General features: G+C 48.4%; 1 long non-coding RNA gene across 1 annotated transcript in view; it reads left to right on the top strand.

Moving 5' to 3' along the window:
* Window positions 1-23385, top strand: part of LOC142589084 (uncharacterized) — a 92565-nt gene extending 69180 nt beyond the window's left edge. Inside the window, exon 3 of the long non-coding RNA XR_012829818.1 lies at window positions 23110-23385. This is a non-coding gene — a long non-coding RNA (uncharacterized LOC142589084). The remainder of the gene's footprint in view (window positions 1-23109) is intronic.
* The last annotated feature ends 435 nt before the right edge of the window (window positions 23386-23820 follow it).

Here is a 23820-nt window from a genome sequence, read left to right as displayed (position 1 = left end):
TTTAACAGTCAACATTACCGAGTTTGAAGCAAGCCATCCGTCGTGAGCTAGAGGCCATGGCTCCTAGCACTCATGGTGCACAGACGCACGATGGTATGACCACCTCGCTGATTCAAGCCGTCGTCCGGCAAGATACTGCAAATATAAGCATTCAGCCAACCGTTTGTCAGCGCTCCCTGCCTTCCGCTTCTGTCATTGCTACTACTGTTGCACTTAGACGAAATGCAAGCCAACGTTGCACGAACCCAGATGAGTGGCAAACACTGGACGACCGACATATTCGTTTCATGTGCTCCAGTGTCAACCACATCTCCCGCCACTGCAGCAGCCGCTGGTCCTCTTCCCCTGGTCATATTGTGACCGCCACTTCAAACGTGAACCTCGTCCGCTGTCCCGCCTTGCTGAGCCCTAATCTGTCGACCTTACCAGACATTTGAACAATACCAGTTTGCCCTCGTCACAACGCCGACAGTTCCGTTCGCCTACATCTAGACAATCCCCATCACTCCTTTATTCTGGCCGCTCGCTTCTCGGGAAACTAAACAATGCACCTTCCAGGGGTGAGGCTGCATTGACTATCCGGAATGAAAAACCTCTGTTGATGCTTGATTCCAGACCAGAACCTAATCGAAGGTTTTGTTAATCGTGTGCCTGTTGGAACTGTCACTGACACTGAAGTACTAAAGCACTAAACAGACGATACATGTTACATGGACGAGCGCTTATTAAGAACTGATGCTTTCTTGTCAGAAACACCTAATTTATATGCAAACCTGGCAGAGCAACTCACACGTCGAAAATCACATGATAACCAGGCAAAAGGTGATAAAGGGATTGTAAAAGACGGTCGCAACAATGACACGTGGTGTATAGGGCCAAAGGACCATAAATTATCATGGTTACGCGATGCACAAAACACCGCCGTAAGGGAGTACCCTACTAAAAATTAAACGATTAACGTATTTCGGCAAGCGCAGGTGGTGCTGCAACATGCTCATTTCTCACTAAGGGCCTTTAAAAAGGACATTTCAGTTTTATACAGACTTTTTGATAGTTCACTGACGCATTCCAGGCCCTTTCTTTTAATGTGGAAGGCTTCCTTCAGTTCACGGGCTAGGCTGTTTCTACTTCTGTCCAGAACAATGATATCTCCTAGGCGAGGCTCGCACCCACACTCTTTGCAGTGAATGGCCATATTGGAACCAGTTCCTTTATCCTATGAGCGTTCATGTTCTTTTAGCCTTTCATGTAACCATCGCCCCGTTGGTCCCATGTAAACTTTTTTGCAGAGAGCAGAATTTGATAAACTACCCCTTCCTTGCAACTGACAAGTGGATCGATATGAGGGGTTTCACAGGTAGCGCGCTCTGTTCTTTGGTTGTTAACGCGAGCGCACAATGTAGCAAGTTTTGAAGGGGCTAAGATAACAACCGGCACTTTAAAGTTACTCGCGACCTTTTCCAGATTGTGAGCTACACAGGGAGAGTACGGTATGACCACGGGTCTTAATCACCTGGTTTGTTCTTGCGTGTTTTTCTTGCTTTACTTTTTGTCTTCTGGAGCAGGCACTCTACAACTGAAGCTAAAGCTGTCGGTGGGAACGCCACCTATTTTAGCCTTTAAATATGCAGTTGGAAGCTGCTTCGTATACTATGCTTACACGATTTCTTGGCAGCTGATTCCAATGCCGCTCTTGCTATCGATCTTTTTACGGTCTTAGAGTGGGCTGACTCATAAGACAAGAACTCTTATTGCGCTCGGGCGTGGTACTTCCAGTGTACTTCTGCTCCCAGGTTGAGCTCGAGGTATAAAAACTGTAACTTATTGTTCTTTGGTAGTTCACAGGTCTATCCTAAACCATGGCTATATTTTCTGAAAACCTCTAGCACCTCTTTGACAGTTTCATGATGGTCTGATGGATCCTGTCTGTTTAACACAATTAGGAAGTCATCTACGTATATGAATACTTTCGAAACCTTCTGTTTGTGAAGGATGCTGTTAAAAATGCTATCGACGCCCGAGAGAAAAACATTCCTTAATATTGGGGCTGCACAGGACCCTATGCGGGTGCCCTTCTTCCGAACATAAACCCTATCTTCAAACTGAACTAGCGTGGAACTAAGATAAAACTCCAGAAGCCTAATGAAATTTTCAGCTGACATGCCCACATAATTCTGAGAGGGAACAGTCCCTTTCTTTTCAATACCTGCCTGAACGGCTAAAAGCAGGTCCTTATGCGGGATCGAATAGAAAAGAACCTTAGCATCGACCGAGAAAAAACTACCTAGCAGGACTGCAAAAATCTTACCGCATCATATGAGCTTTTTGTTTCGAAGGGATCTTCTATGTTAAGTGAACTCAAATGCTTTAAGAGAAACTGACTAACATGTTGTGGCCAAGATTCCCTGTCGCTCACGAAACACCGCAACGGAACTTCTTCTTTGGTGGTCTTGACACCAAAAAACATGCTCAAAGTCCAATTTTTTGCACTTACTTATAGTATTTGCTATCCTTCCTAGTTCCAATTCCTCGCAAAGGGACACAGCCTGAGATTTAACTCTAGCCGGCTTAAGGTTTGACGTGGCAAAATTCTTTTCCACAGCTCGGCAGGCCTTTTCCTCCAACATTTCTTGCGGGACCACAGCGAAGCCTCCTTCCTTGTCAGCCTGTAAAATTTGCAGGCCATTGTCCTTGAAGAAGGTGACTACTTTGTTAATCTCAGATCGGTTGCTCGAGGCTTTCTTCGAAACTCCTCTTGACAGAAAAGAAGTTCACAGGAAAACCCACAGGAAAAGGAAGTGTTTCCAATATGGCCATCCATTGCAAAGAGTGCAGGTGCAAGCCTCGCCTACGATATACCATTGTTATGAACAGAAGTCGAGACAGCGTTGCCCGTGAGCTTAAGGAAGCCTTCCACACTAAAAGGAAGGCGCTGGAATACGCCAGCGAACTATCCAAAAATCTGTATTAAAGTGAAATGTCCTTTTTAGAAGGCCTTAGTTAAAACTGAGCACGTTGCTGCGCCGCCTGCGCTTCGTGAAAAATCTTAATCTCTTACTTTTTAATGGGGTGCACCCTTACGGCGGTGTTTTGCGTATCGCGTAACCATTATCATTTATAGTCCTTTGGCCCTATACATCAAGTGTCATTGTCACGATCGTCATCTTGTACAATCGTTTTATCGCCTTTTGCCTGGTTACCATGTGATTTTCGATAACGTATGAGTTGCGCTGTCAGATTTGCATATATATTGCTACGGAACAGTATTTCCAATGACAAGGAGACGAGCAGTGAGATGACGACGACGATTCGAGGCTAGCCCGGGCTGTTGCCTCTTGGTCAATTGCGGCATATTCCCTTGTAGATATACTTGTATATAGCTTTTTGTCTGCGTTTTCCTACGTAACATATCTAGTGGAGGTGGACGTTCTCTGTACTTCGTCACGGAGCTTCGTAGTTCATGGTAAGTCGAGCCTTCTTTCATGGCTCCCGGCGATGACAACTCGATTCAGCCGCCTCCGACAACCACTGCCACTTCGGCGACCTACACCACTCGCCCCGTTCCTCGTGAACCTGGCGTATTCACGGGCAAAGATGGGGAATAAGTCGAGGACTGGATCAGCCTGTAGGAACAAGTCAGCCGCAATAACCAGTGGGACCCTACTATCACGCTCGCCAACGTAGACTTTTACCTCGGTGGCACACCTCGAGTTTGGTTTCGGACGCACCAAGATGAGCTCACAAGTTGGGATTCGCTTAAGCAAAAGCTCCGAGACTTATTCGGCAACCCCTACGGTCACCAACTTGACGCGCAGAAGGTGTTATCCAGCCGTGTGCAGACGTCAACGGAGCCCTACGTCACGTACATTCAGGACGTGTTGGCTCTGTGCCGCAAAGTTGACGCACATATGACTGACTCCGACAAGGTTTCCCACATCCTCAAAGGCATTGCCAATGACGCCTTCAACTTGATCGTTTTTAACAACTTGGCGGCGTCTGCAGTTATAAAAGAGTGCCGCCGCCTGGAACTCGCTGAAAGCCGACGTATCAACCAGCAGTTTGCCCGTCTGCCCAACACTCCAGCGACATCTTCCTGTGCCGACGCTCCTCGTCCCAACAACACTGACGATGTTACCAGGTTCGTGCGGCGTGAGATCGAGTCCGCCTATCTGGCTGCCTTCAACTCCAGCTCCTCCAACGCACCTGAAATCACGGTTTCCTTGATCCAGGCAATTGTCGGCGAGGAATTCGCAAACATGGCTCTTCACACCATGTGCTCGGCCCATTGCCCTGATACCCATCCGGCTTCTTCGACTCCGCCCCGTGCCGCATCTTATTACCCACCACGTTTCCACGACCCATCTGAATGGCGCACTGCTGACGACAAGCCCATTTGCTTTCACTGCCGTCGAATCGGACACATTTCTGGGCACTGTCGCAGTCGCTGGAGTTAGCCGACCCGATCTACTTATACTGCCTACTCTCGCCTCTCAGGTGGCCCTTCTCGTCCCCGGCACGACACCGCCGGATTTTCTCCATTTTATTTACTGTAGGGTCACCAACCGACCTTGAACCGAACTGACACGGCACTTCCTCCTTCTGCGATCTCAACAAGCGAGTATACGCGCGACGCCATCGCTCTCGCCGACAATGCACGCAAACTTGTTCGTGCTCGATTGAGGGCCTCGCAAGCCACTCATCAGCGTCAGTACAACGCCCGCCTCCCTGACGTGCAGTCTTCGCCTGGTGCGGTCGTGCTCCTGGGGTCGCCCTCTCTTCACGTCGGACTTTCAGAAAAGCTCATGTCGGGATACACAGGGTCGTACCGCGTGCTGCGCCAGGTGATGCCTGTGACGTACGAAATTGCTTCTGTGAGTTCAAGCTCGTCCTCTGCTCTGGCATCTAGTGATATCGTGCGCGTTAGTAGTCTCAAGGCCTACTACACTGCTTCTGAGTCCGGCGTTTACTCGCTCCGGGACGGCGCTTTTGCCGCCGGAGGTAGCGCTACGGAACAGTATTTCCAGTGACGAAGAGGCCAGCAGTGAGTAGACGATGACGACGATAGGAGGCTAGCGCGGGCTGTTGCCTGTTGGCCAAGTGCGGCCAAGCCCTTGTAGATGTACTTGTATATAGCTTTTCGTCTGCGTCTTCCTACGTAACAATATTTTGTATTTCTGACAAGAAAGCATCAGTTGTTAGTAAGCGCTCGTTGGTGTCTCTTCTTGTGTCGTCTGTTTGTCACTTTAGTACTTCAGCAACATGCACACACTATCCCAACAAAAAGTTCTGCTGGAACTGTAACTGAACCGGACCTCAAGCTTCAGTACTGCGCTCACATCTTCGTAGTTACCGCAGGAAAGTTCTGACCTCTTCCGAGTTGCCTGGCGCTCGAGTAGCTAACGGTACCACATAACCCTCATGGGAATGTGTACAGCCCACGTAACCACTGCTGTTCACCGAAGGTCCGCTCCCTTCACTGTGCTCGCCGAGTGCCCTCACGAACTATTTCTCGGAATAGACTTCATGACTCTCCATTCTGCACTAATTGATCGTTCAGCCAGTGTTCTCCACATCAAGCTGACCGAGTACTCTCCGACACTGGCGCGTAGCAATCCTGAATTCAGTGCGTTGAAATGGTCCGGCTGCGATGAGATGCTGCAACCAACGTATCCATGTCTCTTTCTTTTCGGCTTCGCGAAGGCCAATACGTTGTATCCCCGCTCTATGACGCTCCCCGGACACGACAAGTATGCCTCCCCAGCTACCCCCGCAGGGGCGTCTGCGTCAGCAGGCGTTTGGTGTGTTGCGACACCACGTACCCGAGCACACGAGGGTTGGACCCTCCTGCGTGTAACCGTGCGCGGCTTAGCTGTGTCTGGGGAAAGGGGGATCCTGGGGGTTGAGCCGATGCCGGGTGTTTGGACCTTTAAGGCCCCCCGGCGGAGGCAACACACCTCTTCGGCCTCTGCTTCACATAGACGGCACCCCCGGACTGACCCACCCGGGGGAAATCGGTAGTTGCCTTTTCCTGTCTCTCTCTTACTCTAGTCTTCGTCTTTCTCTCACTTTTCATCTTTCCTGTCTTCTCCTAGCTTCCGCTTACTTCCAATTTTTCCAGGCAGCAAGCGTTAACCTTGTGTGAATAGCCAGCCTACATTATATCATATTTGGTTATAGTGGTAATGTACAGCTGGCGTTTGCAGGCCGTGTTTCACAGGTCCTACAACGTCCCCTTGTAGGACTCCACGGTGGGTGGCTGGCGTTACTGCCGAAATTACAATCTCTTATGGCTTCTTCTTTCCCCCCCTTACCTGATCGCTACCTCAAGAGGGGGCGCACCGATGATGTCTTCGAATTTTTTGCCCGTCAAAAAGAAACTTTTCCTCGTTTCCATGTAGTGCACTCCGAAACACCAGACGAACCCGTGCGAACAATCTCACCATTCCTCGTGTCCAAGTCTCTTACCCAAGTTTTTGGTACAGGTTATAACGCATCCAGGATGGCAAGCGGCGATCTCCTCTTGGAACTCCGCAACCAGAAACAGTATGAAAAGCTACCCAATCTAGTTTCATTTGGTGACGCCAAAGTAACCGTAACTCCTCATCGTACCATGAATACCACCCGTGGCGTAGTCTCTGATGATCTCTTGGAGCTGACTGAGGCTGAGCTCCTGGAGGGCTTCAGTAAGCAGAATGTCATAAATGTTAAGCGAATTAAGATGAGGCGTGATAATAAGGAAATACAGACCAAACAACTGATACTTACTTTTGGCACAAGTGTTCTGCCCGAGTCCATCGAGGCCGGGTATATGAAGCTCCGTGTTCGCCCATATGTTGCTAATCCCCTGCGTTGTTTTAAATGCCAGCGCTTCGGTCACAGTTCACAGAGATGCCGAGGCCGCCAAACCTGCGCAAAATGCAGTGCTCATGAGCACACCTCTGAATCTTGTGAAAACTCTCTCCATTGTGTAAACTGTGAAGGCGAGCACGCCGCGTACTCGCGGTCGTGCCCGTCTTGGAAAAAATAAAAAGAAATTGTCACGATCAAAGTGAAAGAAAATATATCGTTCAAGGAGGCACGTAGGCGGGTGGCATACCTGCCTAAGAACACATTTGCCGAAGTGGCGCGTCAGTGGGCAGTGCCACAACGGTCTCCGGCGGCTGACCGTCCCACACCCAGTGAGGCGGCAGTGACGCCATCCGCCCCCCGGCGGCTGCAGCTAGCGCTGCTACGCCTACACAGCAGATGGGGCCATCGACCCCGAAGGTGGGCGCAGCCGAGGCTACCCCAACCTCCCCGGCCCCATCCAGCGCTGGCAACAGCTGGCGCAGCCAGATCCCTCAGGGAGCCCCATCGACCTCCGGGCTGGTGAGCGCAGGGATCTTGCCTTCCGAGGCAGGACCCTCACAGAAAACTTCTCGCTCGCAAGAGCATATGTCCGGCGCCTCACAAGAGGCAATGGACACTACACCTGTCCTCACGGCGCGCCAAGCGCCTAAGGAGCGGCGAGGCTCCCTCGAACGCTCCAGAAAGGGCAAAACCCCGATTACAGGGCCTCGAAAGAGCTCTGTAATCTAAGGCATAACATCCGCTTCCGTACACACAGCACTTATTCACTTCCAATATGGATACACAAATAATTGAATGGAACATCAGAGTCTTCTTAGAAACATGAATGATGTACAGGAACTCATCCAAAAACACAATCCAAAAGTGCTGTGCTTACAGGAAACACACCTAAAATCCAAACACACAAACTTTCTCCGACAGTACATAACTTATCACAAAGATCGCGATGATGCTGTCGCATCATCGGGTGGTGTCGCCATTGTTATCCATAAGAGCATTGCGTGTCAACTTTTACAGCTACAAACGCCTCTCGAAGCAGTGGCGGTTCGAGCTGTTCTCCTAAACAAACTCATCACCATTAGCTCTCTTTACATACCCCCACATTACAAATTAACGAAACATGAATTTCAATCCTATGTAAATCAATTGCCAGAACCTTATGTTGTTCTTGGCGATTTCAATGAGCATAGCACCTTGTGGGGAGACTCTCGCATCGATGCGCGAGGTCGTCTCGTTGAACAGTTCCTTTTTTCTTCTGGAGCGTGCCTTCTAAATAAGAAAGAACCCACATATTACTCTTGCAAACAGATCCTTTTCATCAATAGATCTTTGTATAGTTTCCGCGTCTATACTGCCCGAACTCAAATGGGAAGGAACGAGCAATCCTTACCGGAGCGATCACTTCCCCGTACTGCTAAGAACATGTAAAGAAAATGAATTTCCCCCACAAGCTCCTAGGTGGAAGATACATGCAGCCGACTGGGAGAAATTTCGAAATCTATCTAGCATTTCATGGGCTGATATGTCTTTTCTAGAAGTTGATGCCGCTGTGGAGTATTTTACAGCGTTCATAATAGATGCCGCATCTGAATGCATATCTGAAGGAAGTAGTTTGGCATGCAGACGGCGTGTCCCGTAGTGGAACGACGAATGTAGGATTGCTCGTAAGAAACAGAACAAAGCGTGGGGGTTGCTACGCGCTTCCCCAACTGCAGAGAATCTTATCAACTTTAAGAAAGTAAAATCTCAAGGCAGGAGAACCCGCAGGCAGGCCAGAAGAGAAAGTTGGCAGAACTTTTTATCAAGTATTAACTCGTTTACAGATGAGGCGAAAGTCTGGAACCGCGTAAATAGAATTAGAGGGCGACAAACATATTCACTCCCTCTGGTAAACAGACAGGGTGATATGCTGCAAGACCAGGCAGACTCACTTGGGGAGCATTTTGAGAGCGTGTCAAGTTCAACAAATTATTCAGAATCCTTTCTCAAATACAAACAAATAGATGAATGTAAGCCACTCATAGGAAAATGTCGAAAGAATGAACCATACAACTGTCCATTTAGTATTGCTGGGTTCAGAGCTGCATTGAGATCATGCAAGAGCTCCGCACCGGGTTCTGACAGAATCATGTATGAAATGATCAAAAACCTACACAATGACACCCACGTTACACTACTCACAATTTTCAACACTATTTGGGCTGCAGGATACTTTCCAACTGCCTGGAAAGAAGCAATTGTGGTCCCTGTCTTGAAGCAGGGGAAAGACCCATCCATGGCTTCAAGCTATCGTACGATAGCTCTTACAAGCTGCCTGTGTAAGGTTTTTGAAAAAATGATAAATCGGCGACTCATCCGTTTCCTTGAACAAAACAAAATTCTTGATCCCTATCAGTGTGGCTTCCGAGAAGGGCGCTGCACAACCGACGATCATGTACGTATTGAAGGACATATTCGTGACGCGTTTGTGCAGAACCAGTTTTTCTTATCGATATTCCTCGATATGGAGAAGGCGTACGATACGACCTGGCGTTACGGAATCTTGAGAGATTTGTCAGAAATGGGCATTCATGGTAATATGCTAAACGTAATAAAAAGCTACTTGTCCAATCGTACCTTCCGGGTGAAAGTAGGCAACGTGCTGTCACGTCCTTTTATACAAGAAACCGGTGTACCCCAGGGTGTCGTGCTCAGTTGCACACTCTTTATTGTTAAGATGACACTTCCTGCTTCCTTACCACCGGCCATTTTATATTCCGTCTATGTGGACGACATTCAAATACGTTTAAAATCCTGTAACCTCGCAGTGTGCGAGAGACAGGTACAGCATGGTTTGAACAAGGTGTCAGGGTGGGCAGAGAAAAATGGATTCAAAATCAATCCTCATAAGAGTTCTTGGGTTTTGTTTACAAGGAAGAGAGGCGTGGTTCCGGATCCCTGCTTAGAAATGTGTGGACAACAGATACCTGTAAAGAAAGAGCACAAATTTCTAGGTGTTATACTCGACAATAGACTCACTTTCGTCCCACACATTAAACATCTTAAAGAAAAGTGTCTAAAAACAATGAACATAATGAAACTTCTATCCGAGACTACGTGGGGTAGTGACAGGAAGTGCCTAATGAATCTCTATAAGAGCCTCATCCGGTCACGATTAGATTATGGTGCCGTGGTATATAACTCTGCCGCTCCGAGCGCGCTAAAGATGCTAGACCCTGTTCAACATCTGGGTATCCGTTTAGCCACAGGAGCTTTCAGAACGAGTCCCGTACAAAGGTTATATGCAGAATCGAATGAGTGGTCACTTCATATGCAGAGAACATACATCAGCCAAACATATTTTTTGAAAGTCCACTCTAATCCTGAACATCCCTGTTTTAACACCATTAATGATATGACATATGCTACACTGTTTCGTAATCGTCCTTCCGTAAGACAGCCTTTCTCGCTGCGTGTGGGGGAGATTAGTCATAAAATAGATGTTCCACTCCTCGAACTTCGCCTAATGCATCAAGCCAAGCTGCTACCTCCTTGGGAGTGGCAGTTGATACAATGCGATACATCTTTCATGGAAGTTACAAAAAACGCTCCAGAGATTGAAATCCAAATGCATTTCCGGGAACTTCAGCACAAACACTCCTGCACGGAGTTCTACACAGACGCATCGAAGTCACACGACGGGGGGCCCTATGCAGCCGTCGGGCCATCCTTCTCGGAAACCGATGTACTGCATGCGGAAACTAGTATCTTTACGGCTGAGGCCTACGCACTATTGTCGGCTGTGAAGCATATCAGTAAATAAAAACTCCAGAAAGCAGTCATATATACGGATTCCCTTAGTGTTGTGAAGGCCTTGATCGGATTCTCTAACCACAAAAATCCGGTAATTAACGAACTCTATTCTGCTCTGTGTAAAGCGTATATAGGTAATCAGCATGTCATCATATGCTGGGTGCCAGGTCGTAAGGGCTTCAAAGGTAACGTTCTGGCGGACCAGATGGCCACGTCAGTTGCATCACATTCTGCTAATCCCACCGCTGCAGTTCCTGTCACACACCTGAAGCCCTTCTTACGGAGGAAACTACGGAACCAGTGGCAACGCCTATGGGACGCGGAAACAAATAATAAGCTCCACGTGATAAAGCCACAGTTAGGATTCTGGCCTTCCGCAACAAAATCACGCCGGACAGATGTCCTATTCTGTCGTCTAAGAATAGGACGCATATTTGGCACACATAACTTTTAGAGCGCAGCTCTTTGGCGTCCGTTCCTGGGTTTCGCGTCGTCGTCGGCCTCGTAACCAGCTCCGCCCCCCTTTTATCCCCCCAGCGCTAGCAGCGACCGACTGATACCGCTGGATGCCGCTGACGCCGCTAGAGAGTCAAGATAACGTGACTGCATAGAACACCGTCGCCGCCATGCAGAAAGAGGAGGACAGGGTCCCCCCCCCTCCCTGTATCGGCGTCAGCGGCATCAGTCAGTCGCTGCTATCTCTTCCCTCCTCCCTTTATCGTGTTGTCCGCTTGCTGCGCGCGCTTCTGCCCCCATCGTTTGCCGCTGGGTGTACACGCCGCCCCCCTCCCCCCTCTTCCTGCGAGTCTCCGGTTGTCAAAACGCCGGCTCGAACTTAATTCCTTTCTTCGCTCCTCCTCCAATGCAACCCCTGTGCGGTGGCAATCAGAGAGCCAGATCGGTGGCGGCGGATCTGTATATGTGCACCGCCCGAGCCGAAATTGCCGCTGCCGTTCGCCCTGTGCGGTGGCAATCGGAGAGCCAGATCGGTGGCGGCGGATCTGTATATGTGCACCGCCCGAGCCGAAATTGCCGCTGCCGTTCGCCACTGCGAAATTATCTGCCAGTTCTTTCTGAGCCATGAGCGAGATGACCGATGGAAGTCCTCCGTCTGCTGCTGCTGCTGCTGCTGCTAAACGAGCTGCCAGAGCAGAGGCCCAGCGCCGTCGCCGTCAGAATCCAGAGGTGCGTGCCGCCGAAGCAGAAGCTTACCGTCGCCGCCGTCGAGATGATCCAGGAGTACGGGAAATATAAAAAAAAATTCTGTGATAGCGCATACATGTGTTGCTCGATTTCTTTGCCTCAATCTATCGAAAAGGTGACACAGCTTATTTGCTGCGCTCAAATTTCGCATTAGGAAGTAACGTAATCGTCGGTAATTTTTTACTCACCGGAAACGAGCCTCCAACCTGTGGTAGATGCAGCGAGAGGCTGACCGTCCTCCACGTCGTTCTGGAGTGTCGGAAAGCCGAATCTGAAAGAAATAAACATTTCCTCTTAGCATACCGCTAGCACATCCCCCTTGATCCAGTTATGTTACTCGGCCCAGAACCCCTGTTTGACTACAGCGCAGTCCTGGGCTTCCTGAAAGATGTTGTATTACATGTTATTACCCCCACACACTCGTAGTGTCTCCATTGTTTAGAGGATGCCGCTGTGATAGCTGTTTCATATAGCACATGCCTCTAGGCCCTTGTGTTTCAAGGGCTCTGGCGAGGCAGTGTTGCTCCAGGTAATTTCACCATCTAATATATTTTCTGTATTGCATCCGTATTTCAGGATGGATTTTATTACACATAGAACACGTCATTTGTCATCGACATAATCTTATTACAGATAGATTTTACGCACTCTAGAGCAACTCTTTTTAAGGCCCCTTACAGCCACTTTACATTAACCCCATAGAACTCATAACTACATAGCGAACTTATCAACACTGCCTTGGCGCTCTTTGGCCACACTTGGCCCTTGCGCCAATAAACACTACATGTCATCATCATCCCCAGCTATGTAGTGATATTTACCTACAATTCTTGCCGGAGGTGTCCCAGCCGACGTAACATTGAATGACTTTGTAGTTTCTGCGTTAACACCTAATTTACCGTCTAACTCTGCTGAACCTTTGGCACCACCCTGCTCTCATCAAGACCAGTTTGCCGTAATGATAGCTCCTATTGCCATAATGTCCTACCATAATCTGTTTGATTGCGGAAATCGTCCGTAAAACGAACCAACGTTTTCACATACTCGATCCCCCACCGGCAACGCTCCTCCTTTCCACAGACGGCCTTATCACGTGTGAACTGCTAAACGACAGGTTAAACAAACAGAGGGGGATAAAATGCACTCCAAAGGAAACATCGATCCCTCGTGCAGTCCATGGGCCATCAGCCGTCGTGCTGCTAAAAAGGGACCACACCTGGAGGTTCTGCGTGAATTTTCGCCATCTGAACAAGATTACAAAAAAGGACGTGTATACTCTTCGCGTATCGATCAAGCGCTGAATTTCTTGCACGTTGCCAGTTACTTTTATTCGGTCGAATTACGTTCAGCCTGCTAGCAAATTGCTGTCGATGAAACTGATCGCAAAAAGACTGCATTTGTCAACCCAAATGGGCTCTACCAATTTGAACTTAATGCATTCATACTATGTAATGCCCCTGCTACGTTTTAGCGCACGATAAACTCTCTCCTACGGGTTTTAACTGGTCCACATGCCTCTGATACCTTGACGACGTAATTATTTTTCCCCGACGTTAGAGAATCATCTGCATCGGCACCAGGACGTTACTGACGTATTTCGACGAGCCGGCCTACAGCTAAATTCTGCGAAATGCCATTTTAGGCCGTCATCAAATACGAGTACTCGGGCACTTCGTCGACGCTACAAGTAAACAGCGTAAACCTAACAAAATACGCTTTGTCAGCGAATTACCACCTCTTAGTTCGTCTGTTACGTCCGGATTTTCCTTGGGCTCTGTTCACACTTTCGATGCTTCATTAAGAACTTTACCAACATCTCTCGTCTTCTCAACAATCTCCTCAAAAAGGACATTAGTTTCTCTTGGTGATGTGCACAAGGCCAGGCATTTTCAGCGCTTCAGCACAGATCACCACGTTTTATGTTGGCTGTCCTCATTCACGGACCCCACAGGCCGTCTTTGGAGCTGGATTTTACGTCTACAAGATTACATCTTCTTTGTGGCCTATGAATATCGGCGGCTGCGTGAGGATGTATGACGACTGCCTTTCCCGATATCCGATCAATGCACCGGGGCAAAAGAACTTGAAGCGGCATTCTGTGTTTCGCCGATTATGGAGTTCTTCAATGTCGCCGTCGAAAAGCGTGGCGTCCCCGTTTTTACGATTCGTTATATAGCGTATCAACTCGGAAAAGTAAGACCGTTCTCTCCACCTGTTCCTACTATTAGATGGCTCTTTATACCAGCGCAACAAGCAACGCGATGGCACTCAACTGCTCTTTCTTATTCCCCAGCAACTACGCTCTACTCTTCTCGCGCAGATGCACGAGGTACCCACCGGTGGCCATTTTGGTGTCTCCCGCGCATATGATCGCGTGAGGACACGCTTCTTTGGGCCTGGGCCATTCAATTCGACGCAACGTGGTGGCTCGGGAGCTCCGTCAGCACAGCAAGAAGCCTCTTTTGCATTGCCGTTCTGCTGCGTGAAAATAATTTTATTGTGAGAGCAGTTATATGGACACTAAAGGGCAATTTCTGTCGTCGTAATGACAGTAGCCTTGATGTTCCTTATCAAGTTCAAGTGCGATAACATCGCGGCCGCACGCCATGTGCTGTGGGTGCGCCAGAAAGCTTGCGAGGCTCATCCGAGAGTGATGGTCGCTTGACGAGGCGGTGTCTTCCCACGCTCGTAAGGGAGGGAGGTGGGGGGGCTCATTTTTTCTCATGTTCCCAAGGGTGGGGGGAGAGGACCTGGGAGATGTGCGCATGCTAGGAGGGAGAAGCGACAGTGTAGGTTACTGCACATTTCCTCTTCGGCTCCAACCGCGGTGTCTGAGCACAGCCGCCCACGTACTAACTTGGAGGCAATGTGCGCTCGATTCGAAGGCTAGTTTACCCAAGAGAGCAGATGGCTTCACCTGCGCTGTGTTCTCGAGCAACTCGTTCGCGTTGAAGCGAGAGGCAACACGCAGGGCGATTCGCTCGTCGCTGTTGGTGCTGCTCTTCTATAACTCCACAGTTCAGACAACGAGCATCCGCGGTAATCGAATGAGGTGTGTTCGGGTTCAGCTGCCCGCGGGTGACAACGTGTTCGGTAATTTAAATAGTAAGCGAATGTTTACAACTTTTTATGCCGCTAATAAAACGACTAACTGTACTTCCTATATCTCACTTGCAGTTTGTTATCCCAACCGAGGAGGAAGAAGGAAGAAAAAGTGGCGCTACAGAATGTCTGTGTTTTCGGCTGTTCCACTTTTGTATAGTTTTTATAATATTGTGTGTACACAGTGATGGCGTCATTCTTCGGGATGGCGGGCACACGTCCCGCGCAGCTTCCCGTCGACGCAGTCGACCAAACTGCTGCTCGGCCATTTGATGTTTTCCTTGCTACGGCCGTCACCGACGGGGAGCTTCCAGATTTGGCAGATGACTCCACGGTGACGGAGATGGATAGCGACTATAGCAGCTTCACGCCTGTTGAATCGCGCCGACTGAAGAGGAAGTTGCGCCGGACATCACCAGCTGGTGAGTCGACTACAAAGACTGTTGACAAACCTGGCGTGTTGCGCCGTACATCAGCAGCGACGTAGTTGCCTACAGAGAATGTTAAATTTGAATACCATTAACAGACAGTGGCTGACCTAGTTTTTGGGCCAGATGATTCTGGGACAAGTACAAGAGGTCAGCATCAACGCATCGAAGAATGTCCTTACGGTAGATGTGAAATCTCGGGCGTCAGTGGACAAGCTGAACGAAATTGGAAAGTTAGGCGGTATGTCGGTCCGCTCCAATCTCTCTCATAGAAAACGGACATGCGCTGGAGTTATTACAGATGTAGACCCTGAAACAACTGACAGCGACCTGCGGACACTCCTGAATTCTACGGCCAGGATAGTCGACATGCATCGTTTCGGCCGATCACGCTGTGTTAGACTAGTTTTCGAAGCCGGACTCTATCCCATCACACGTCAAGGTGGGCTATGTGCGGCATCCTGTCCGTTTGTATGTTCCCAGGCATGTTCAATTCCACAAATGCAACAAGATTGGCTGTGTGAGTGCTGTTTGCAGAAACGAAATATCCTGCCATTGATACGGCGACTCAGACCAGCATGATACTGGCAAGACGGAGATTGTCAATTGTACCAACTGCTTCGGCGCTCATGAGGCGACGGCTAAAGACTGTCCTAATAAGAAGAACCAAAGGGTTATACTGAAGAAGATGGTAAAAGAGAAGTCAAGTCACCAAGAAGTGGCCGCTTCTATTCGTCGCCGCAAACGTCGCTTCCGACGTCGACGCCCAGAGTCACATGCCACTAGTCTGGCTCAGCCGCCATCACAGCAACTTAAGCTCCGTTGCCTCAACGTCTTCAGCCACACAATGATAAGGCGCCGCCTGCTGCAGCGCTCCATGTTACCACGGAGGTTCCGAAAGATCTGGGTATATTATGCACCTCCTCTAATCTGGAATGGCCTGCTCTGTCATCCAAACTCGTCGAACCGACGCGTCCGACATTCCATGCCGTTCCAGCAGACAATATGAACAAGCCTTAAGGCCAGCAGGTAAACGTTCTTCAGAAACAACTTGTACACTCCATGCGCACGCAGCTTTCAGGCCTCAATACGCCAACAGCGAGGGTTGTTCAGTTTTTGGACGAAATTCAGCCGCTCTTGGAGGCACTGGTTAATTTGTTTTGGCGCTACCACATAGCCCCTCATCTGTGTCTATGCACATACGTCGCAGTGTAGTGATGCAGTGGAATGTCCGAGGCCTACGTGGTCGCCTGTGTGACTTCCGACAGTGCGTCCAGAAATACTGCTTTTTTGTGATTGTTATATGTCAGCCCAGCATGCCTTCTGCCTTCAAGCTTTCTGGATATGTAATGCTGTGGTCTCGAGAAGCCTATGAAACCAGCAAGGTGTTAGTGTGCATAAGCCGAGATATTTCACACTACCGCCATGTCCTCCCGCCCCATAACACGAACCGCTACATTTGCTTGACGTTAACGCTTAAAAGACGGGTCTTCTCGATACTCGGCGGCTACATTCCACCTAGAGATCACATTAATTTTTCGTACCTGCCTTCTGCAATCCAGAGTTCTTGTCAGTACCTGTATTCTGCAATCCATCCATTATTGTGGGTGACTTGAATGCTCATTAGCCCCAATGGAGAAGTGCAGTAATGAATAACCGAAGCAAAGCCCAGTCCGACTTTATGCACTCACAGGATTTGGTCAATATTAACGATGGCTCTCCTACGTTTCTTTGTGGCACGTCCTATAGGAGCTGTTTGGATCTGACGTTTGTTCCGTCACGACTACAGTTCTCTGTTAGCTGGTTCAGTGATGTGGAAAGACATGGCAGTGATCACATACCAATGTATATCTGCGTGATGTGCTTCGCATCACCACTTCGTCTCATGTGTGGTGCACAGACTGGCCCATTTTTAAGACATTCGTGGACAATTCTTGTGTTGATCTCGAGTCAGCAGCCCAAATAGAAGACTTGATCACGTCCGCCCTCGGTGAGGCCACGCGGAACATATGTGCAACATATGTACACCGGGGTCTCCTCTCGCCATGGAATTCGATATGTTACACGCATTCCAACGGCGCGCTGAATGGAAATGAAGAAGGATGAAATCCACGTACGATCTCGCCCTTTGTCGCCGAGCTCAACGACAAATAAAGCGCCATCTCGAGAAACTAGGAAGGACGCGCTGGAGATAGTTCTGCTCATCACTGGATCCTCGCAAGCCACTGTCACGTATCTAGCATGTCGTCAGGAGTCTACGTTTTCCCCCCTCAAGAATGGTACCCTTTCAGTGATCTGGCCCTTTAGCAACGCCGCACTGATGTAGAGATAGCGGACGACTGCTGCGAAATGACTGTGGGCAAAACTCAGCCAGCCTCAATCCAATTCGAAGTTTTTGCGCGACCTTCGCCAAGTGACCACTACGACTTGCTCTTTACGATGCCTGAATTAGAGGCTGCTCTTGCGTCCTGTCGGCATTCATCTGCCGCTGGGCCTGACGGGATCTCGTACTCGTCTCTTTCTCATCTTGGTAGGGCTGGTAGCGCTGCGCTGTTCAATTATTACAATGACACATGGGTCTCCGGTATTGTTCCAGAGTAGTGGAAGATCAGCCGCCTGGTTGCTCTCTTGAAGCCTGGAAAGAGTGCTTATGAACTTACCTCATACCGGCCAGTTGCATTAGCCAGCTGTGTTGAAAAAATTATGAAACGAATGGGTGCTGGCGAGGCTCGAATGGTTTCTAGAGAGAAATGATCTTTATCCGAAGAAGATGACGTGTTTTTTGCAGGGTCGTTCTTCGACTGACAGTCATTGACCTCGTTACAACAGTGTAACATAAAAAACGTCGACGCCGACTCGTCGCGGCTGTTTTCTTAGACATCAACGGGGCCTACGACAACATCCTTCATGAAGTTATTCTCGGAGCCCCAGATGACTTGTGTATTGGCAGCCAGCTCTACCTGTGGATTGTGAGCTACCCAAGCGGCCGTTTCGTTTACATGTCCACGCCTGGCGGAGAGACTAATCGTCATCAGGTATGCCGTGGAGTTCCTCAGGGATGAGTTCTCATCCGAACATTATTTAAAGCGGCACTGATTGGCCTGGTGAGCGAACTTCCAGCTCACTTCCACATCAGTGCATATGCAGATGGCATCTGCAACTGGGAGTCCGGTACAACACGCCCACAACTACTTGCGAAATTACAACGCGCTGTGTCATCTACTTCACGATACATGCGGCGTCAGGGTTTGCTCTTAGCTGCTGAAAAATGTGCTGTGGTTGCATTCACACGTAAACCCGCCTGCCGCTACCCGATGTCCATTAACGGTGCTATAATACCTTATGTCTCCCACAACAGATTCTTGGGCATTATCATTGGCCACGGTTTGTCATGGTCGACGTAGCTTAATATATTAAAGCAAAAACTTAATCTGTTTTGCTATGTTATTCGCTTCGTAACAGGCATGAAATGTGGCCCCACGGAAGGCTCATTACTACGCCTTTATCAATCTCTATTTGTAGGCTAAACTCGGTACAGCCTCTCGATACTCTCAAACCTGAGCATTTCCTGCTTACGGGCATTAGAGAGCCTTCAAGCGCAGGCACTCAAAATATGCCTCGGCTTGCCACAGCGTGCCTCCAAAGGAAGCCCGCGTATGTCCATTATCGGTATACCTGTCCCATAAACTACTTCGTGTATATTTACGCTTACTGACATAATACGATTACCCTCCATTGACATCGGTTCAACATGAGCAGCCAGACAGCTGTTTCACAAGTTCACTCCGCTGCCATCTACCGAACATAACATCAGGCTATGCCCTTCCATATCACCCCGTGAAACCACCGTGGGTGATGGTTCAACCTTCCTTATGCGTGCATGTCCTCGGCATACTAAAAAAAACATTGGTTCCCGTTAGCGGACAACTTGCTCTGGAATACATCTGGTCAGAATACCAGACATATGTTTGTGTTTACACAGACGGCTCCACGTCACCAAAGGCATCAACAGCAGCTATGGCAATTCCAGCGCATGACTCGATGTTTCATTGTAGATCATAATTCTACATCAACTGCTGCAGAACTTGTGGCTATTCGGTAAGCGACTCGCCACATCGGCGGGAAAAGACCTCAAGCGTTGTGCATTTTCACGGACTCAAAACCCGCGCTGCAAATTTTGGGATTCCTCCTGCGCCACACCGTATATCAGGTTCTGGCACTTCAAGTCGCCGAGCTACTTTCATGCGCTCAAAAAAGCACCATCGCATAGTGTTCCAATGGATCCCGGGGCACTGTGGGCTCAATGGTGATGAGAGTGCCGATGCTGCAGCTAGGCGCGCCCTCAGCAATCGACTGCGAACTGTGGTGCCATTCTCCAGACCGGACATCACATGCCTCCTGTCGGAAGCAATTAGGAGTGCGACGAGAAGATACTAGGCCCAACCAGACACTCGTCACGTCCGCCTTAAAAAGCTGGATTCCGATTAGAAATTTACTGTTCTGCGTGGAATTCCACGCCCTCATGCATGCCTGATACACAGACTGCGATTAGGCGTCGCCTTCATGCGCAAATACTTGCACATCATAGGACGGACAGACTTCCCGGACTGTTCAGATTGTGGGTTTGTAGAGACCATGTGCTTGTGGTGTGCCCTGAGCATGCGCACGAAAGTCTGACAATGGAATCTACCTTGAGACATTTATACAGTAGACCACTCTCGGAGGACCTGTTGCTAGGTGCATGGCTACAGAGTTGGCAGACGATAGAGACAATTCATGCTGTTTTATTTTTCTTAGGCGACACAAGCCTGGACTCACACATGTGATAACATTGATGAAGCGTGTCCTTCACCTTGTTCCTCCCATTATCATCCCCCATTGTGACCCTTTTTCTTCACCTCTTCCCCTAGAATAGCAGGCCAGATGCTGCATTTTCCGGCCGACTTCTGTACATTTTTCAATCATTAAACTACGTCTTCTTTTTTATCCCAATCAATGCTTCGCCTGTCGGGTGAAGCTATAACTGCCTATTTTTGCCGTTTTAGTGGAGAGAAAAGAAATGTAGCAGTGCCAATAGGCACACCAATTAACGTGCGCTATGATGTCCGTAAGAATGCATTCGTTTACATTTCTTGCGACATTTTCTTATAGTCATCCGAGAAAGCGTTTGGCAAGACGATCCTTCACGGTGAATGAGCTGTAATCGCGGGCTCAAGCTTGTGCTGCTTCGTAAAGTGCTGTTTACATGCTTCGTGTCTTTTTGCTGGCCCGCCTCGCACTTGCCGACTGCGATGAGGCACAACCTTGCGCCCGAGAGTTCGGACAGGAACGAGGTGTTCCGCCTATCTCTGCACATCGTCCTGTATTAGACAGCCATCACTCGTGTTCCAGTGCGTTTTTGGCACGAACGGCCAGCTAACGCCTCGGCATTCTTCCAGAAGCTTAAATCACCTACGCAATAACAAGAATACAGACCGAGGGAGACACACCTTAAGGAGCAATGTTAGGTGAGCAATGCGCCTAGGCGCAACCCAGAGATCAAAAGTGATCTACGACTCTGGTACTTTCGACATATTCGCATCGTAATCGCTCAGAGCCAGATGCTTGCGTCGTCTGTTTGGGCACTATTTAAACGCTGCTCATTAAAAAACCACACATTTACTGCGCGAATTCGTTCCGCCAAGGTACTTTTTGTAAATGGCATCCACTTATTTGGGACGACTCCATGCCCCGACCGTGGTGTAAACTCACACGTGTTCTGGAGAGTATTAGAGGGAACTACAAAATAGTCTGATCATGTCGCCGAATGCTTCGAAATGGTAAAGTACTAACGCGCCCAGTACAACATTTTAGAGCGCAGACCCTTGACGCACGTTCCTGCCTTGAGCGTCGGCGTTCCTCGGCACCGTTCCTTGGCGTAACCGAGCGAACGAGCACTGCGAAAGATAAAAGCGAGCGCGGAGCGCAGTGGCAGATGAAAAAAAGAGCGCGAGGAGGGGTCTAATGAAAGCATGAGGCGGAAAGTGGAGGAGGCGAGTATGGCAAAAGAATGAAGAAAAAAACAATGTGCCGCACAAGACTACGAGATGGCGCCATGGTATTTGCAATCTGATTTTATGCGAGACACGAACTGTGTAGTACTTTCTGGAAGCCACGATATTACGCTGGAACCTTCGAGGAGACATGTATAAAAGCCGACCCACTTGACCCGCAAATCATATTTCCGACGATTGCCGACTGTTCTCGCCGCTATTGTTATGCTCGAGTGTTCATTGTTTTTGCTTGGTACAAGTACGTCCAATAAAGAGTTAAACTTGTAACTCACAGTTTCCACACTGCGTCGCTCGTCACTGCCACTACAATATAATCACTGCCAGCACTATAATTCTTACACAAAACAGTGCCAGCCAGTTCATTCTGAAGAACGAGCGACGCTGCCGGTGAAAATGTTTCGTCTGTAGCAGTGTCTAAAAGAGCTGTTCGAGCAGAGGCTTAGGTGCGCCGACGTCAGAATCAAGAGGTACGCGCCGCCCGAGCACAAGCTAAGCTCCCCGGCGAAAATAAGAAGTTGTCTGTAACTGTAGGTTTATACATGTCTCTCTCAAATTCTTTGCCTCAATACGTCACGAACTGAAAACAGTGCATAGCTGCCCTCAAATGTCGTATAAGGAAGCATCGTAATTGTCCGAATTTTTTTGCTTCATAGAAATGCACCTTGAACACATCGTAGGCCGGCAATTTTAATAGGGTAAAGATGTAACTCACAAATATAAAAAGGGAGACGTAGTGTGGAGGACAAGAACGCGCGGCACGAGGGTTGGTTGGCTTCTCTCTGGAATAAACGTTAGCGGAAGACCCACTGCTTCGTGCTATTCGAGCGTGTTGTCCTTCAAAGAAATTGAAGCCTACTTAACCCGGACAACGACGTATTCTTACTTTGGAATTATCACCGCGTATACCTTACTGCTGCAGCTAGCAGTTGCGTGCGTTATTTATTTCGCAGCTGCAGCTAGCAGCTGACGAGCACAACAAATTAACAATTTTGTTGTAAGTCCTGATGTGTGTAATATCAATTGCCTTGTGCTCTCATTGTTTATATCCTGCTTGCGATTCGATGCACAGCGCAGAGCAAACCATTTCGGAAACTTATCTGATGTCAATTTTCCCACAAATAGGCGCTTCTACCACCGCCGCTATACGCCGCTAACACTTCTAAAGAAGAAATTACAATAATGATAAATGCGCTAGGCTAAAAAAAATTGCAGCAGAAACTAGTAAACCGTATCATCTACAAGTCTTGTTCAGCCGCTTTCGCCATTTCAATTCCACCTGTACAAAGCGGAAGCTATAAGCCGCGCCGTTCACGCCGAGGTAGCAACGCCAGCGTCATAAGTTATTATAAGTAATAAAATTTTTACCAGCAGTATTGCTAGCGTGAGAAAGTGATGTTTATGGTCATGCTTCGGTAGCATAAATAGAGTTTACATAAAACTGTTATGTTTAAGAACCATAGTTAATGCTTACTGCTTTGCATCATGGTGCACTATTATCCAATAGATATATTGAAAATACAGATACTGGCACAAGTACTACGGAAGATGTGATCTAGACGCAACATATCGAAGTTACATCATAGGAGCGTGCCTAAGTCATATGTGCCTTCGACATCAACGAGCCCTAAAAATACATTCTGTGATAATAAACATGCACTTCACGTTTCTAACTTCCATTTCAGGGGTCGCAAACGTGAAAGACTTGTGCGATAACTACTTAAAAGAAGTGTTTCCGGAGTAGCTCTGTTCCTGAGTTCCAGGGACCAAATAATAAACAGCATATGTTACTGAAACCAGCTTACTTTTGACCTACATAGGCTACCTGATCAACGAAAAATAACGAAGACGGCCTGCACTAAGGGAGTTCGAAGCATAAGATTGGCTGATGGACAATAGGAAAAAAAAACACTGCACTGATTCTTTCGTGCTATATCAAGTGTAAGATGATTATTAAACAATCTTTTACCATTCCGGTGCTTTGTCATGTTTCTTTCCTGCTGTCTGCGTCAGGCATTACGGCTTTAAATACTTTTTCCGCAATGTGCATCCAGCCAGCTCAGGGACACACGACTATAATATTTTTCTTTTTCAATTAAACTGTGCCAAATCTGCGCCTCTAATAATAAAACCGTAGTTCTTAGTCAGCGTTCATTACCGTGCTGTTTGAAGCAGTCTGCCCGCCGTACTACATTCACTGAGTGATAACGAATAGACAGCCGAGTTTAGTTCTGTGAACTCTTAGGATACATTAGGGTATAGTATGTTATTGGCTGACTCGCCTATGAGCTACGATGTGTGACATACAATGGTGATCACCACGCAAGCGCACAAATGTTTAGCGAGAAGCTTATCAAAAATTCAAAGTGCACCGCAGGGACACTAACTGCATGTCC

The sequence above is a fragment of the Dermacentor variabilis genome, chromosome 7 (assembly GCF_050947875.1).
Source record: "Dermacentor variabilis isolate Ectoservices chromosome 7, ASM5094787v1, whole genome shotgun sequence".
In the NCBI taxonomy this organism is placed as follows: domain Eukaryota; kingdom Metazoa; phylum Arthropoda; class Arachnida; order Ixodida; family Ixodidae; genus Dermacentor; species Dermacentor variabilis.
The sequence above is the reverse complement of the archived record's forward strand: the minus strand, read 5'-3'. Positions and strand labels throughout refer to the sequence as shown.